The sequence below is a fragment of the Papio anubis genome, chromosome 1 (genome assembly GCF_008728515.1).
Source record: "Papio anubis isolate 15944 chromosome 1, Panubis1.0, whole genome shotgun sequence".
Lineage (NCBI taxonomy): Eukaryota > Metazoa > Chordata > Mammalia > Primates > Cercopithecidae > Papio > Papio anubis.
This window is the reverse complement of record NC_044976.1, coordinates 44,883,397-44,896,978: the sequence shown is the minus strand read 5'-3', so window position 1 is coordinate 44,896,978 and position 13,582 is coordinate 44,883,397.

Below are 13,582 nucleotides of genomic sequence, written 5' to 3'. Positions count from 1 at the left end.
TCTTTACAAAAAATACAAAAATTAGCTGGGCGTGGTGGCTTGTGCCTGTAATCCCAGCTACTTGGGAGGCTGAGGCAGGAGAATCGCTTAAACCTGGGAGGGGGAGGTTGCAGTGAGCTGAGATCACACCACTGCACTCCAGCCTGGGCAACAGAGTGAGACTGTGTCTCAAAAAAAAAGCATTTTTATGCTCATATTACTGATGAGGTAACTGAAGACAAATGGCATTAAATAACTTGTGTCCCATAGAACTGATATTTATAAATTAAGTATTTAAAAAATAAAAATAAAATAACTTTTGTGGGTTACACAGGTGGCTGAGTGGGTGGGGATTCCACTGGGAAGCCGGAAGCCAGAGCTCTTCCCCATCCATCAGCACCATCATTACTGCCCCTGGAAATGAGTCGTAAAAGTTTAGAATGTGTGTATCTTTGGGTTGACATGTAGCTTTTTTCATTGCATTGTGGCCCTATTTGTCCTGACTTGTTTACTTAAAGTATGATGGGGCACAGGTAAGTGCTTTGTGCCAGGAAATACTGTCTCCTGAAACATGGGGAGGGGCTGCAGTCCTGGATCCTGGTTGTTTTTACCTCTCTGAATCTGTGCCTTTACTTATCTAAGGGGGCTAGTTATGATACCTACCTTTCAGGATTGTTAGCAACACTGCCTGGCACTTAGTAGGCCCTCCATAAAGGATTATGAATGCAGTGAATGAAAGGCCCACCTATGGAGAGACTTGGTTGTTACTGGAAGAATCCCAGCCTGAGGGCCTTGAGTCAGGCTCCTGAGTATGTTAAGCAAGGTCCCAAATCCTTGTGTTTCTGTCTTCAGTGAGGATGGAGGGCCTCTGTTCCTACTCAGCACTGATGACCCTTTACAAGTTTCAAGTCCCTAGACCTCAGTTTCCCTAGAAAAAGAGAGCTGACAGGTGCTGATGATAGAAACAGCAATCTGAAGTGGTTCTTATGAGGTCACCTCACCCCATTTCCTGAGTAAAAGAATGGGATTCTAGCCCTTAATTCACCCTTCATTTGTTGGGTGACTTTGGGTAACTCAGTTCTTCCTTTTGCAAAATGAGAAGCATTTTTCCAGACCCTCTCTCCTTCCCAAAGGGAAAATAATATATAGCCCTAGAGAAACACTGGCCATTCCTGAGGCTTAATTACCAAGTTTGTAACGTGTTGTGAGTAGGGCCAAGATTTGCTATTTTCGGGACTCCAGTTACAAAGCATTCACTCGTGTTTGCTGAAATGATGGCTTCTCTAAGCAGAAAGCTCCCTGGGGGCATATTAAATATGATTTAATTTACAAAAAGGGTCTAGGGGTTAGAAGTGGGTTTGGAGGCCAGTGCACCAAGTCCTGGACTGATTCTAATGTTCAAGTCACAGTGAGTGGCCACTTTGTTCCTGTGAGAGAGGATCCAGAGACCCTTCTGCCATCCAGTGGTTCAATTCAACCGACATCCACTGACCCCTGCTACTATATGCTGTGCGCTAGGGAAACTTCAGCAAACACTAGACTGAAAACCTGGCCTGAGTGGGAAGAAAAAAGATGTGCATAGACCAAGACAGGCTTTGGTGGAAATGCAGAGATCACGCTGCATAACCCAGACGGCCTTGGATTCTGGGCCCTTGGACTGTGTTGGGTACAGTCTTTGGGAGAAGCAAGATGGCATATGGTTTAGAGCAAGTGTTTTAGAGCTTGGCTCTAGAGTAGGGCTGGCTAGTAACCCATCCTTGTTGTGTGACTCTCTGTGTCCCCATTTCCTTACCTGTCAAATAATGGTAATAATAGTACCCCCCCCCCACAGCAAATGCTCTAGTACTATTATAAAAATCAAATGAGTTGGCCGGGCGCGGTGGCTCAAGCCTGTAATCCCAGCACTTTGGGAGGCCGAGACGGGTGGATCACGAGGTCAGGAGATCGAGACCATCCTGGCTAACACGGTGAAACCCCGTCTCTACTAAGAAATACAAAAAACTAGCCGGGCGAGGTGGCGGGCGCCTGTAGTCCCAGCTACTCGGGAGGCTGAGGCAGGAGAATGGTGTGAACCCGGGAGGCGGAGCTTGCAGTGAGCTGAGATCCGGCCACTGCACTCTAGCCTGGGCTACAGAGCGAGACTCTGTCTCAAAAAAAAAAAAAAAAAAAAAAATCAAATGAGTTAATACATGTAACACAGCCAGAACAGGGCCTAGCATATGCATAGTAAAAAATCTATGCATGTTAATCATTATTATTATTGTTGTTGTTATTACTTATTAGAAAAATAGAGGCCTACAGAGAAGGGTTTTATGGCTTGAGAATCGCAAGCTCAGGAACCAGACTGCCCGAGTTCAAATCCTAACTCTGCCACTTACTGTGTAACCTGGAGTAAGCCACTTTAACCTCTTGTGCCTCAGTTCCCTTATCTGTAAAATGGGGATAACACTGATGACAATCTCACAGAATTGCTGTGAACACTAAGCAAGTTAATCCAAGCAAAGAGCTTGGAACAGCACCTCATCCACTGTAAGTGTTCAGTAAATACTAGCTCACTTTATTTTAAGCAGAGATGTATGCAATCCAACCAGTATTTTGGGAAGGCAGTATGGAGGAGGGTTGGGAGAGGCAAGCTGGAAGTTGAGGTCATGGACTAGAAGAGCAGGTGGATTCAAAGATCCAATGGGCGTGGGTTTCCAGGGTTCCACCTGTGTTTTCCAGAAGGTAACACCACTTCATTCTGTGAGCCATAACCTGCCGTCAGGTCATTCATGGAAGAGTTACTGCTGCCCACAGCCTCTCTAGCAGACCCTGGTAAGTTTCCCTGCCAGCATCCGCAGTCACCTGGTGACGGTAAGTTATTCTTATATGTCTTCAGCTGTTGAGTGGGAAGACAGGTAATACCTTCCCTTGCACCCTCTGAGGTGGGGGCAGGGCTGTCCAAGGGAGAGAAGAAGGGAAGGGAACTTCTCAGATTCCAGAGGGTGTGAAGTCTGTCTTTGTTCCAGTGGTAGGAGCAGCAAATGCTCTGCTTCTCCATTTCCTTTCTCTTCTGTGAGCCTTTCCCAGGGGCCTACTAAAGGGGAGGATGCAGTCCTGCTCTAAGGAATTGCTATGATTTGAGTGTATGTGTCCCTCAAAATTCCTACTGAAACCTGATCACCAAGGTAATGGTATTAGAAGGTGGAGCTTTTTGGGGAGGTGATTAGGTCAAACGGGCCCTGGCCTCATGAATAGGATTAAAGACCTTATAAAAGAGGTATGAGGTAGCTGTTCACAGCCCCTTTCCCCTTCTGTTCTGCCATGGGACGACTCAGTCATAAGGCACCATCTATAAAGCAACGAGCAAGCTGTCCCCAGACACCAAATCTGCCAGTGCCTTGACCTTAGACCTCCCAGCCTCTAGAACTGTAAGAAATAAATGTTCTACTCTTTATAAATTACCCATTCTCAAGTTGTTTTTGTTTGTTTATGTTTGTTTGTTTTTTGTTTATTTTTGAGACAAAGTCTCACTCGGTTGCCCAGGCTGGAGTGCAGTGGTGCGATCTCAGCTCACTGCAACCTCTGCCTCCCAAGTTCAAGCGATTCTCCTGCCTCAGCCTCCTGAGTAGCTGGTACTATGGGCGCACGCCACCACACCCAGCTAATTTTCGTATTTTTAGTAGAGACGGGGTTTCACCACGTTGACCAGGATGGTCTAGATCTCTTGACCTCGTGATCTGCCCACCTCAGCCTCCAAAAGTGCTGGGATTACAGGTGTGAGCCACTGCACCCGGCCCTTCTCAAGTATTTTGATATTGCCGCATGACTGGACTAAGGCAGAAACTCACAGCCCCACACAGGAGAGAGGATTCCACACTCAGAAGCACTGCCTGGGGTGCTGACAATTTACGAAGCACTGTCAGGACTTTGAATGCAGATATCTGGGCCCCCTACCAACCCCTACACCCTCCTCTGAGTTTGGGGAGAGTTTGTCTCCTGTGCTAAGTTGATAACGTAAATGACCCCAATAATCCAGGACCCCTTGTATCTGTGCTTTCTGCAAAGTGATTTTGTAACTCCTCCCCCCAGGAGTAGAGTCTATTTCCCTACCCATGCAAATCTTTGTGATTTACTTTAACTAATGGAAAGTAGTGGAAGGAATTTTGTGCTACTTCTTAGCCCAGGCTGTAAGAGAACTGTTTTGTCTCTCTCTCCTGGAACCCTGCCACTGCCATGAGAAAAAGCCCAAGCTAGCCTGCTGGAGGACTAGAAATCATGTGGAGAAAAGCCAAAGCCTGCTTAGCCCATTTGCCCTTGGTCAGGCCGTTACACAGTGAGACAGCCAAGATGAGCAGAGCCACCTGACTGCAGATACATGAGTGAGTCTTGCCAAGCCACCTTAGGTCAGCAGAAACACCCGCCAAACCATAGACTTAGAGAATAATAAATGGTTGTTTAAACCACCACTTTGAGGGTTGGTTCATTACAAAGCAATAGTTAACTGATACACCTCCTGATCCTCATTGCCCAGATAAGTAACCAAGGCCTTACAGACAACCAGTCACTTGCTCAGTGCTACACAGTGGAGGGCCCAACTGTGAATCAAACCTGGATCTTCAAGACTCAAAATCCCTTGGCCAGGCGCAGTGGTTCATGCCTGTAATCCCAACATTTTGGGAGGTCAAGGTGGGAGGATCACTTGAAGTCTGGAGTTCAAGACCAGCCTGTTCAACATGATGAAACCCCGTCTCTACTAAAAATGCAAAAATTAGCTGGGTGTGGTGACACACACCTATAGTCCCAGCTACTTAGGAGGTTGAGGCAGGAGGTTGTGGTGAGCCAAGATTGCACCACTGAATTCCGGCCTGAACAGAGAGAAACTCCCATCTCAAAAAAAAAAAAAATCTTTGCTATGGCCAGGCATGGTGGCTCACACCTGTAATCCTAGCACTTTGGGAGGTCGAGGCAGGAGGATCCACTGAGCCCAGGAGTTTGAGACCAGTCTGGGCAACATAGGGAGACCCTGTCTCTATTTTTAAAAATAAAAAATTTTTTTAAAAACCCTGCTGCCTTGGTAACAAGGACACCTACAACTAGACTGTGGAATCATTATTAAAGGTTCCCAATCATTAACTTGGAAACCCACCAGCCATACCTCACCTTCAATCTGTTTTCCTTAACCTGTTTTCACCCATGCCTTCTTTGGATACACATGAAATACATGCTGTCTCCCTCCTATAATGTATTTGAAACTGTGTGGTTAGTTTCTTTACCATTCAGTACCTGAATTTCCTCATCTATAAAATGGGGATGTTGTACTACCCCATTGGTTGCCATGGGAATTAAATGACTTAATGTTAGGGAAGTGCTTAGAACAGTGCCTGACATGTAGCAAGGACTATATCATTAAATAAAATAAAAATGTGACTAAAACTGATTCACAGCAATGGCAATTTTATTAGGAAAACATTTTTATTTGGATCATGAGAACGACATATATTTTTCACTTTGATCTGGTGACATCAGTCTGAGTGTTGAGTCAGCTTGTCTGCCATAAGCTCTTCTATCCAAGTTGGTGTGGGAGAAAACATCTCGTGGGTGGCAAACCAGTTTTTGAAAACCAGACGTGCAGAAAAGCACATCTCGGGCCGGGCGCGGTGGCTCAAGCCTGTAATCCCAGCACTTTGGGAGGCCAAGGCGGGTGGATCACGAGGTCAGGAGATCAAGACCATCCTGGCTAACACCGTGAAACCCCGTCTCTACTAAAAATACAAAAAACTAGCCGGGCGCGGTGGCGGGCGCCTGTAGTCCCAGCTACTCGGAGGCTGAGGCGGGAGAATGGCGTAAACCCGGGAGGTGGAGCTTGCAGTGAGCCGAGATCGCGCCACTGCACTCCAGCCTGGGTGACACAGCGAGACTCCGTCTCAAAAAAAAAAAAAAAAAAGAAAAGCACATCTCTCATCTTGAGAAGCAATCTTAGGTCATTATCACACATTTATGTCATATTTCACAGAGAATATATTCTTGGTAGGTTGTATGCAAATCAAATCCTAAGGTAAGTCTATTATTATTTAAAGAGCTCTAGTTGGGTGCAGTGGCTCACACCTGTAATCTCAATACTTTGCGAGGCCAAGGCGGGTGGATCACTTCAGGTCAGGAGTTTGAGACCAGCCTGGCCAACATGGTGAAAACCCATCTCATCTAAAAATACAAAAATTAGCCTGGCATGGTTTCATGTGCCTGTAATCCCAGCTACTCAGGAGGCTGAGGCACAAGAATTTCTTGAACCCGGGAAGTGGAGGTTGCAGTGAGCTGAGATTACGCCACTACACCCCAGCCTGGGCGACAAGAGTGAAACTCTATCTCAAAAAAAAGAAGATTATAGTTGATTTTTTTTCTTTTTCGTTTTTTGCCTTGCAGCTATTTCATCATTGTGTCTTGGTTTACTTGACCTTCCTGTCTCAGCAGAAGTATGCTTTTCTCTGGGAAGACTTCCCAGAATTCCCTTATCTGGATCAGGGCCACTTCTCTATGCTCTCAAAGCTGCCTGTGTTCCCTGGTGCAAGGATTTATCATACAGTATTGAATCATCTGTTCCTGTGTCTGTCTGGACTCTCCTCAGAGCAAGCACTGGGTCCTACACCACCTTATTCCTCGCACCATGAACATGCAGTGAACACTGCATGCCGGGTGTGGTGGCGAGCGCCTGTAGTCCCAGCTTCTTGGGAGGCTGAGGCAGGAGAATGGTGTGAACCCAGGAACCAGAACTTGCAGTGAGCCGAGATTGCACCATAGCACTTCAGCCTGGGCGACAGAGCAAGACTCTGTCTCAAAAAAAAAAAAAAAAAAAAAAAAAAAAAAAAATTAGCCAGGCGTGGTGGCAGGCGACTGTAATCCCAGCTACTCGAAATGCTGAGGCAGGATAATTGCTTGAACCTGGGAGGCAGTGAGCCAAGATTGGACCACTGCACTCCAGCCTGGGCAACAGAAGAAAATTTTGTCTCAAAAAAACAAAAAAAATCTAGGTGGCAATGTTATGCTGGTGGTTAAGGACAGAGCCTCTCCTACCACTGTGCCACTGACTTGCTATGTGACCCTGGACAAGTCACTTAACTCTAATATGCCTCAGTTTTCTTCTGGTAAAATGGGGACAATAATACTGACCTACCTCAAAGGGCAGTTTTGAGGCATGACGAATGCTTTTTATAAAGCATTTTGGGATCCTTCAGCACAGGAATTCTCAAGACCTGAGTATTTTTTATAATAACAATGTCCACCATGAAGTTGATCTGTCTGTGTGTCCCAAATGCTATCATTAGTCTACACGGTTCTCCAAGAGATTGAATGAATCCATTGGAGAAGTGGTGGATGACTGGCCAGAAAAAGTTTGAGAATGCTTAAACTCATTCCCATGGAAACATACATAGGATACCTTTTCTTTGATTAGGTGGGATTTCTCCCTTTTTACGTGGCAAAGTAGTTATTTGTGACTTAAGAATAATTTTGGAATAATTTCTATTAATATCAACTCTGAAGCTAGTTATACTGAGATTGTGTTTGTTCATAACAAAAGTGAAATGAATCTAAAAAAAAAAAAGACACCACCTCTGTGCACATTTCATTGGCTAAAGCAAGTCACGTGACTATGCCTACCTGCAGAGGGAGTGGGGAAGGCAAGCCTACCACGTGTCCAAGAGAAGAAGTAACTAGGTATTTGTGAGAAGTTCTAAGGCTTACCATACCCACAAATTGACTTCATGACCGCTAATGAATCATGGCTGTGAGCCATAATTCAGAAAACACTCATTGAAAGGTTTCGTATGCTAACCTACAATCTGGCTCACTACAACTTCCTTCTACTGGTCCCAGCTCTGCCCCTGGGGATACTCAAAACACATCTGCTTCCCCTGCCTCAGAACAGTCCTAGTTGGAGACAGCATCTCTCTTCCTTAAGTCTGTCTTTCTCCTGGTGAAATACTCCCAATTCCCCCAGTTCTCCCCAGAATGAGACTTTCAGTTTTCTCTCCTTCTTGGTCACCCTCTTCAGCCAGTACACCTCCTAAAGTGTCACCTCAAAATATGGTCTAAACGGGTTGGAGCTCAAGAGTTCCCATTTACTCAGAGAGATAAGGTTGAGTAAGCTTAAGGACAGGACCGACTTTCAGAAGCAATTTCTGTAGAGCCAGCTATTTAACTTCCTCATTCAGTAAATTCTGATAATCATATTCCCACTGGGGGGCCCATGAAATCTGATCAGATCGTTTTCCAGCTTAAAACTCCCACAATGGCTTCCAGTGACTCAGGATAGAATACCTATTCCTTCAAGTGGCCCAGAAGGCCCTGTTGTAGGTTGGCTTCCGCCTGCTTCTCCAGCCTTGTGTTTCACAACCATTCCTCTCTCCCTACACTGCAGGATACTGGACCTCTTTCAGAATCTAGAATATCCTCTTTCCCGACTTCACATTCACACGAACTGTTCCCTCTGCTAGAGCACTCCCAACATCCTCCTCTGCCTCACTGATTTAACTCCTCTTTATCTTCAGCTCTGTTTAAACATCTCTTCCTCCAGGCAAGGATAGGTCCCTCAGGTATATGCACATTACACTTCTCTCAGTACTTGGCTCACTCATAATTTACTTATAACTAATTGTAATTGCTTATAATTTACTTGTAATTACTTGTCTATCTTGCCCACTAGATTGTACATCCCATGAGAACAAGGACTTTTTTCTGCTGTGTTCACCACTCACTCTAGTATCTACAATTAAGCTTAGCACATAGGAGGTACTCAAATGTATATTAACTACCAAATAGGTACTAAGCATGTTGGTACTTGGGGGTTAGGGATGCAAAAATAAATACCAGCTTACTGTCCCTAACAATTCCTAGTTTGGGGATGGGTAAAGAAGAAAAAGTGGTCATGGAAAGTGCTATATTCATTGTATTATAGAGAGGGTTGGGGAGCACAGAAGAGGATCAACCCAGCGTTAGAAGGATTAGAGAAAGCTTCCAGAGGGGTGGAAATCTGAGCTAGCAAGAAAGCACAAGGGAAAAGGCATTTAGGTAGAGGAGACAATTTGTCCTGACACAGAAGCATTGGCTTATGTTATGCATGGATAGACAAAGAATTTGTATGAAAGGGGAGCAGCAGGGCATGACAGAGACACAGATGAAACAGCATCAACAACCAGGGATCAGGGCAAGAGTCTGGACTTGATCCTGTTGGCAATGCAGAGAGAACAAAGGATCTTTCTGTAAAAACGGGTTCTCGCTATGTTGCTCAGGCTGGTCTCAAACTTCTGGCCTCAAGCGACCCTGGTGGCCTTGGCCTCCAAAAGTGCTGGGATTACAGGCATAAGCCACCATGCCCAGCCTAAAGAATAAAGAATTATAAGCAGATGAATGACACTCAGATTTGTGTTACTTATTAACACAAATGACATATGTTAAAATTTTATTTAAATTTACTTAACCATTTCCAAAACTTACTGGCTTAAAACAACCACTACTTTATTTGTTCACAATTCTGGGGGTCAGCGATTTAGGCTGGTCTTGGCTGGGGTCACTCATGATGTTTGGGTCACCTAACTGTTTAACTGAGCTTGGGAGGTCTAAGACAGCTTCCAGCAAGTGTCTCCAGCAGGTTGGTCCAGGCTTCTTCACAGAGCAGCAGAAGAGCTCCAAAATGAGCATGGAAGTTGCAAGGTTTCTTGAGGCCTACACGCAGAAGTTGCACAGCATCCCTTCCACCAGACTTTATTGGTCAAAACAAATCATAAGACTGGCCCAAGGCCGGGCGCGGTGGCTCAAGCCTGTAATCCCAGCACTTTGGGAGGCCGAGACGCGGATCACGAGGTCAGGAGATCGAGACCATCCTGGCTAATACAGTGGGAAACCCCTGCCTCTACTAAAATACAAAACTAGCCGGGTGGAGGATGGCCTCTGTAGTCCAGCCACTCGGGAGGCTGAGGCAGGAGAATGCATGCAAACCGAGGCGGAGTTTGCAGTGGCTGAGATACGGCCACTGCACTGGAAGCCTGGGCCATAGAGCCAGAGTCCGCCCCAAAAAAAAAAAAACTTAGCCGGGCGAGGTGGCGGTTTCTGTAGTCCCAGCTACTCAGGAGGCTGAGGCAGGAGAATGCATGAACCCGCTGGGAGGCATGGAGCTTGCAGTGAGCTGAGATCCAGCCACACGTGACTCCAGCTCAAGCATGAGCTGACTCCGCCCCAAAAAAAAAGACTGGCCCAGATTCAAGAGGTGGGGAAACAGACTCCATCTCTTACTGATAGAAGTAGCAAAGTCACTGAAATTGGGACAGAACAGGTCTATTGTGATCAATGATCACAATAGATAAGTAGTGGTATGAGAGGGATGGGGGAAGAATGGAAAAATTTAGGGCTGATTTAGAGAAGAAATGAGTTTTTTGAGAGACTGAGTCTCAGCCTGTCACCCAGGTTGAGTGCTGTAATGATCTCGCCTCACTGCAGCCCGCCTCCCCGGTTCACGCATTCTCCTGCCTCAGCCTCCCGGTAGCTGGGATCCCAGGCTCCGCCACCTCGGCCTCGGCCAGTTTTGCATTTTTAGTAGAGACTTTTGAGCTCACCTGTTAGCCAGGATGGTCTCAAGCATCTCCTGACTTCTCAAGTCAGGGATCCTACCTCCTGCCTCGGCCTCCCAAAGTGCTGGGATTAGGTTTGAGCCAAATGCCACCTCGGCCTTAGGTAGGAATGAGTTTTGAGGCTACTGCCATTGATCAGTGAGAAATGATAAGGCCCTACCTAAGGCAGGAATGCTAGGAAGGGGAGAAATATAAGCAACATTTCAAGAAAGAAATTTCAGATTGCGGCTCGGCGCAGTGGCTCATGCCTGTAATCCTAGCACTTTGGGAGGCCAAGGCAGGCAGATCACTTGAGCTCAAGAATTCAAGACTAGCCTGGGCAACATGGCAAAACCCCATCTCTACTAAAAATACAAAACTTAGCCAGGCACGGTGGCACGTGCCTGTAGTCCCAGCTAGCAGGAGGCTGAGGCAGGAGGATCACTTGAGCCTGGGAGGCGGAGGTTGCAGTGAGCCAAGATCATGCCATGGCACTCCACCCTGGTGAGAGCCAGACCCTGTCTTAAAAAAAAGGAAAAAGAAATTTCAGACTGTAACTTTTTGAGTTACTTAAGCAATCTAAGCTTGTTTCCTTCTCTATAAAATGGGACTAAAAAGAGTGTATCAGCTGACTCTGGATTTGCTGCCTATAAGTTAGCCTTACTCTGCAAGGAGCAGTATTGTTCAATAAAAGATTGCTGTCTAACACCACTAGCTTGCCCTTGAATTCCTTCCTGGCTTTCTCCCAGGCTAAGCCCCAGTTTTGAGGCTTGCCTGCCCTGCAATAAAAACACACCATAAAAATAGTGCAAAGAAAAGCCACAAAATGGATGGAAATGTTCAAATTAACAAATAACTCTTTCAAAGTTTTATAATAAATAGGCAACAACAAAAAAGAGCATATCCTAGGGTTTCTGTGAAAGTAGGAAACAATGATATAAATAAAACAATGCTTTTTTCACATGGGCCTAGCTCAGGTACATTCGATATACAGTAGTGATTACTGTCACAGCGTCAAGGATGGCTGCAGTTTCTGGCATGGGCAGCAGGGCAAAGGGTGGTGTTAAGTTTGAAGATGAAGAATGCAGATGGGAAGAAGGGCAGATTGGCAGGGGTGAGAGTGGTGATTTGTTACTGGGGGTCTCTGATTGACCCCCTTGCCTTCACTAAAGACCCTCAAATTTGAGATCTTCTAATCCAAAGGTTCTTAACTTGGGGTTTACAGATGGGCCTTAGGAAGTACCCAAGCGCCTGAAATCTTATGTAAAATGCTATGGTGTTTTCTATCTTTGTTTTTCTGAGAACGGCCAAAGCTTTTACCAGTCTCTCAAACAGATCTGTGACTCCTAAAACGTGAAAACCATAGCTCCAAGCTATCAATCTATATTGACCCATAGCTGCCCCAATACCTGACCCTCTGCTATGGTTGAACTGTTGCAAGTCACAAGGAAAGAGGAGTTCATGAACAAGACTGAGGCAATACTGCTAAGCTTCCAGGTCTCTCAATATGATCCCTCCTACATTAAGCCATATTTTGCATTATTATTCTCTGTGGGCTTGGTTCTCTACCTGCTTCTCTCTCTCTTTTTTTTTTTTTTTTTTGATTTGTATTTTTAGTAGAGAAGGGGTTTTGCCATGTTGGTCAGCCTGGTCACAAACTCCTGACCTCAGCTGATCCACCTGCCTTCGCCTCCCAAAGTACTGGGATTACAGGCATGAGCCACCATGCCCAGCCAACCCCTTCTCTTTTTTTAGGGATACCTCAGGTGTACAAAATTGAATTAATCATAATCTTTGTTTATAACATACTTTTATCACTTCGTCATGAATAATATATTTTTATACATAACTTTTTATTAACTTAGCTGCTTTTAATAATGCAATAAGCACCAAATATAAAAGCGAGAGCCTTAACAATAATCTAACTTTATGTTCCCTCCAGCCCCATCCTATCCCCCTATCTGTAAGAACCATTATACTGAATCCCATAGTGAGAACCATTCTTTCCCCCACAGTGATAACCATTCTTTCCTTCTTACATGGCTTTACTGCATACATGTTCTTTTTACATGTTTTTAAATTCTTAGTTGTATTTAATTTTATAGCACCACTAGTCATTAGAGAAATGCAAATTAGGACCACAATGAGGTATCAAGACACATCCACTAGAATAAAGTTACTTATTATTTATTTTTGAGACAGAGTCTCCCTCTGTTGCCCAGGCTGGAATACAGTGGTGCAATCCCAGCTCACTGCAACCTCTACCTCCTGGGTGCAAGCGATTCTTGTGCCTTAGTCTCTCAAGTAGCTGGAATCACAGGCATGTGCCACCACACCTGGCTAATTTTTGCATTTTTAGTACAGACGGGGTTTCGCCATGTTGGCCAGGCTGGGCTTGAACTCCTGACCTTAAGTGATCCACTCACCTCGGCCTCCCAAAGTACTGGGATTACAGACATGAGCCACCCCACCTGGCCCAGTAGAATAAAGTGTAAGGTTGATAATCCTAAGTGTTAGCAAAGATGTGGAGCAACTGGACCTCTCATACATTGCTGATAGCAATGCAAAATGGTAGATCCACTTTGGAAAACAGTATGATGGTACCTTATAAAGTTAAACATACATTTACCATATGACCTAGCAATTCTTCCCCTAAGTATTTACTAGAAGAAAACATGGGCTGGGCACGGTGGTTCATACCTGTAATCCTAGCACTTTGGGAGGCCGAAGCGGGTGGATCACCTGAGGTCAGGAGTTCGAGACCAGCCTGGGCAACATGGCAAAACCCCATTTCTACTAAAAATACAAAAAAATTAGCCAGGCATGGTGGCGGGTGCCTGTAATCCCAGCTACTCAGGAAGCTGCAGCAGAAGAATCACTTGAACCTGGGAGGCAGGGGTTGCAGTGAGCTGACATTGCACCATTGCACTCCAGCCTGGGCAAGAGAGTGAGACTCCATATCAAAAAATAAAAAAAAGAAAACATGTACTCACAAAATTATATGCCCAAAAGGTCTTAGCAGC